The sequence below is a fragment of the Cyanistes caeruleus genome, unplaced genomic scaffold (genome assembly GCF_971803275.1).
Source record: "Cyanistes caeruleus unplaced genomic scaffold, bCyaCae1.hap1.1 HAP1_SCAFFOLD_11, whole genome shotgun sequence".
Classification (NCBI taxonomy): Eukaryota; Metazoa; Chordata; class Aves; order Passeriformes; family Paridae; genus Cyanistes; species Cyanistes caeruleus.
This window is the reverse complement of record NW_028255883.1, coordinates 3,929,240-3,934,077: the sequence shown is the minus strand read 5'-3', so window position 1 is coordinate 3,934,077 and position 4,838 is coordinate 3,929,240.

Genomic DNA, 4,838 nt, shown 5'->3' with positions numbered 1-4,838 from the left:
ATTGGAGCTCACACTTCTATGGTGTCCTAGACAGAGGAACTCTGGGCCTGATATTGCTGTGGTGTAACAGAGAGGAGGCAATTTGGGGCTGTCATTACTGTGATTTCACAGGGAGGGGAAGAGTTGGGCTGTCACTGTTGTGGTTTCAGCGAGAGAGTGAAATGGAGGTAGTTAGAGCTGTGATGTTACAGACAGGGGAATCCTGGGACTCGGAGCGCACTGCTGTCACCGAGAGCGGAACTTTGGGGCTCTCACTGCTGTGCTGTCACAGAGAGAGAAACAGCGGTGTTGTCGCTGCTGTGGTGTCAGAGAGTGGAACACTGGGCCTGACATTGGTGTGGTTTCACAGAGAGAAGACAATTTTGGCTGTCACCTCTCTGGTTTCACAGAGAGGGCAACTTTTGGCTGTCCCTGCTGTGGTGTCCCAGAGACGGGAATATTGGAGCTGTCACTGCTGTGGTGTCTGAGAGAGGGAAACACTGGGCCTGTCATTGCTGTGCTGTCATGGAGAGGAGAATGTTGGAGCTCACACTGCTGTGATGTCACAGGTAGGGTAACAGTGGCTCTGACATTGCTGTGGTGTCCCAGAGAAGAGGAAATTTGGGCCCTCACTGCTCTGGTGTCACAGAGAGGGGTAAAGTTGGGCTCTAACTGCTATGGTGTCTCCAACAGGGTAATCCTGGGCCTAAAATTGCTGTCGTTTCACAGACAGGAGCAATTTTGGGCTGTGGCTGCACTGCTGTCCCAGAGAGTGGAACTTTGGGGCTCACACTGCTCTGGTGTCCCAGAGACGGGGACATTGGAGCTGTCACTGCTGTGTTGTCACAGAGAGAGGAACACTGGAACTCTCCCTGCTCTGGAGTCACGGAGAGGAGGAAATTGGGCATGTCACTGCCCTGGTGTCACAGGGAATGGAAGAGTGGGGCTGTCACTGCCGTGGAGTCAGAGAAAGGAGGAAATTTGGTGTGTGACTGCACTGCGGTCACAGCGAGTGGAACTTTGGGGCTCTCAGTTTTGTGCTGGAAGAGATGAAGCAATAGGTGCTGTCACTGCGGTTGTGGTGTGAGGGAGAAGAGGAAATTTGGGCCTGTCATTGCTGTGGTGTCACAGAGAGGAGCACTTTGGAGCTCACACTGCTATGATGTCACAGATAGGGTAACACTGGCTCTGATATTGCTGTGGTGTCACAGAGAGGAGGAAATTAGGCCTCTCCCTGCTGTGTTGTCACAGAGAGGGGGAAATTTGGGCTCTCACTGCTGTTGTATCAGTGAGGGCGTAACACTGGAGCTGTCATTGTTGTGGTGACCCAGAGAAGATTAAATTGGAGCTCACACTTCTATGGTGTCCTAGACAGAGGAACTCTGGGCCTGACATTGCTGTGGTGTAACAGAGAGGAGGCAATTTGGGGCTGTCATTACTCTGATTTCACAGTGAGGGGAAGAGTTGGGCTGTCACTGCTGTGGTTTCAGCGAGAGAGTGAAATGGAGGTAGTTAGAGCTGTGATGTTACAGACAGGGGAATCCTGGGACTCGGAGTGCACTGCTGTCACCGAGAGCGGAACTTTGGGGCTCTCACTGCTGTGGTGTCACAGAGAGAGAAACAGCGGTGTTGTCGCTGCTGTGGTGTCAGAGAGTGGAACACTGGGCCTGACATTGGTGTGGTTTCCCAGAGAGGAGGCAATTTTGGCTGTCACCTCTCTGGTTTCACAGAGAGGGCAACTTTTGGCTGTCCCTGCTGTGGTGTCACGGAGACGGGAATATTGGAGCTGTCACTGCTGTGGTGTCTGAGAGAGGGAAACACTGGGCCTGTCATTGCTGTGCTGTCATGGAGAGGAGCACGTTGGAGCTCACACTGCTATGATGTCACAGGTAGGGTAACAGTGGCTCTGACATTGCTGTGGTGTCCCAGAGAAGAGGAAATTTGGGCCCTCACTGCTCTGGTGTCACAGAGAGGGGTAAAGTTGGGCTCTAACTGCTATGGTGTCTCCAACAGGGTAATCCTGGGCCTAAAATTGCTGTCGTTTCACAGAGAGGAGCAATTTTGGGCTGTGGCTGCACTGCTGTCCCAGAGAGTGGAACTTTGGGGCTCACACTGCTCTGGTGTCCCAGAGACGGGGACATTGGAGCTGTCACTGCTGTGTTGTCACAGAGAGAGGAACACTGGAGCTCTCCCTGCTCTGGAGTCACAGAGGAGGAGGAAATTGGGCATGTGACTGCCCTGGTGTCACAGGGAATGGAAGAGTGGGGCTGTCACTGCCGTGGAGTCCGAGAAAGGAGGAAATTTGGTGTGTGACTGCACTGCGGTCACAGCGAGTGGAACTTTGGGGCTCTCACTTCTGTGGTGGAAGAGATGAAGAAATAGGTGCTGTCACTGCTGTTGTGGTGTGAGGGAGAAGAGGAAATTTGGGCCTGTCATTGCTGTGGTGTCACAGAGAGGAGCACTTTGGAGCTCACACTGCTATGATGTCACAGATAGGGTAACACTGGCTCTGATATTGCTGTGGTGTCACAGAGAGGAGGAAATTAGGCCTCTCCCTGCTGTGTTGTCACAGAGAGGGGGAAATTTGGGCTCTCACTGCTGTTGTATCAGTGAGGGCGTAACACTGGAGCTGTCATTGTTGTGGTGACCCAGAGAAGATTAAATTGGAGCTCACACTTCTATGGTGTCCTAGACAGAGGAACTCTGGGCCTGACATTGCTGTGGTGTAACAGAGAGGAGGCAATTTGAGGCTGTCATTACTCTGATTTCACAGGGAGGGGAAGAGTTGGGCTGTCACTGCTGTGGTTTCAGCGAGAGAGTGAAATGGAGGTAGTTAGAGCTGTGATGTTACAGACAGGGGAATCCTGGGACTCGGAGCGCACTGCTGTCACCGAGAGCGGAACTTTGGGGCTCTCACTGCTGTGCTGTCACAGAGAGAGAAACAGCGGTGTTGTCGCTGCTGTGGTGTCAGAGAGTGGAACACTGGGCCTGACATTGGTGTGGTTTCACAGAGAGAAGGCAATTTTGGCTGTCACCTCTCTGGTTTCACAGAGAGGGCAACTTTTGGCTGTCCCTGCTGTGGTGTCCCAGAGACGGGAATATTGGAGCTGTCACTGCTGTGGTGTCTGAGAGAGGGAAACACTGGGCCTGTCATTGCTGTGCTGTCATGGAGAGGAGAATGTTGGAGCTCACACTGCTGTGATGTCACAGGTAGGGTAACAGTGGCTCTGACATTGCTGTGGTGTCGCAGAGAAGAGGAAATTTGGGCCCTCACTGCTCTGGTGTCACAGAGAGGGGTAAAGTTGGGCTCTAACTGCTATGGTGTCTCCAACAGGGTAATCCTGGGCCTAAAATTGCTGTCGTTTCACAGACAGGAGCAATTTTGGGCTGTGGCTGCACTGCTGTCCCAGAGAGTGGAACTTTGGGGCTCACACTGCTCTGGTGTCCCAGAGACGGGGACATTGGAGCTGTCACTGCTGTGTTGTCACAGAGAGAGGAACACTGGAACTCTCCCTGCTCTGGAGTCACGGAGAGGAGGAAATTGGGCATGTCACTGCCCTGGTGTCACAGGGAATGGAAGAGTGGGGCTGTCACTGCCGTGGAGTCAGAGAAAGGAGGAAATTTGGTGTGTGACTGCACTGCGGTCACAGCGAGTGGAACTTTGGGGCTCTCAGTTTTGTGCTGGAAGTGATGAAGCAATAGGTGCTGTCACTGCGGTTGTGGTGTGAGGGAGAAGAGGAAATTTGGGCCTGTCATTGCTGTGGTGTCACAGAGAGGAGCACTTTGGAGCTCACACTGCTATGATGTCACAGATAGGGTAACACTGGCTCTGATATTGCTGTGGTGTCACAGAGAGGAGGAAATTAGGCCTCTCCCTGCTGTGTTGTCACAGAGAGGGGGAAATTTGGGCTCTCACTGCTGTTGTATCAGTGAGGGCGTAACACTGGAGCTGTCATTGTTGTGGTGACCCAGAGAAGATTAAATTGGAGCTCACACTTCTATGGTGTCCTAGACAGAGGAACTCTGGGCCTGACATTGCTGTGGTGTAACAGAGAGGAGGCAATTTGGGGCTGTCATTACTCTGATTTCACAGGGAGGGGAAGAGTTGGGCTGTCACTGCTGTGGTTTCAGCGAGAGAGTGAAATGGAGGTAGTTAGAGCTGTGATGTTACAGACAGGGGAATCCTGGGACTCGGAGTGCACTGCTGTCACCGAGAGCGGAACTTTGGGGCTCTCACTGCTGTGGTGTCACAGAGAGAGAAACAGCGGTGTTGTCGCTGCTGTGGTGTCAGAGAGTGGAACACTGGGCCTGACATTGGTGTGGTTTCCCAGAGAGGAGGCAATTTTGGCTGTCACCTCTCTGGTTTCACAGAGAGGGCAACTTTTGGCTGTCCCTGCTGTGGTGTCACGGAGACGGGAATATTGGAGCTGTCACTGCTGTGGTGTCTGAGAGAGGGAAACACTGGGCCTGTCATTGCTGTGCTGTCATGGAGAGGAGCACGTTGGAGCTCACACTGCTATGATGTCACAGGTAGGGTAACAGTGGCTCTGACATTGCTGTGGTGTCCCAGAGAAGAGGAAATTTGGGCCCTCACTGCTCTGGTGTCACAGAGAGGGGTAAAGTTGGGCTCTAACTGCTATGGTGTCTCCAACAGGGTAATCCTGGGCCTAAAATTGCTGTCGTTTCACAGAGAGGAGCAATTTTGGGCTGTGGCTGCACTGCTGTCCCAGAGAGTGGAACTTTGGGGCTCACACTGCTCTGGTGTCCCAGAGACGGGGACATTGGAGCTGTCACTGCTGTGTTGTCACAGAGAGAGGAACACTGGAGCTCTCCCTGCTCTGGAGTCACAGAGGAGGAGG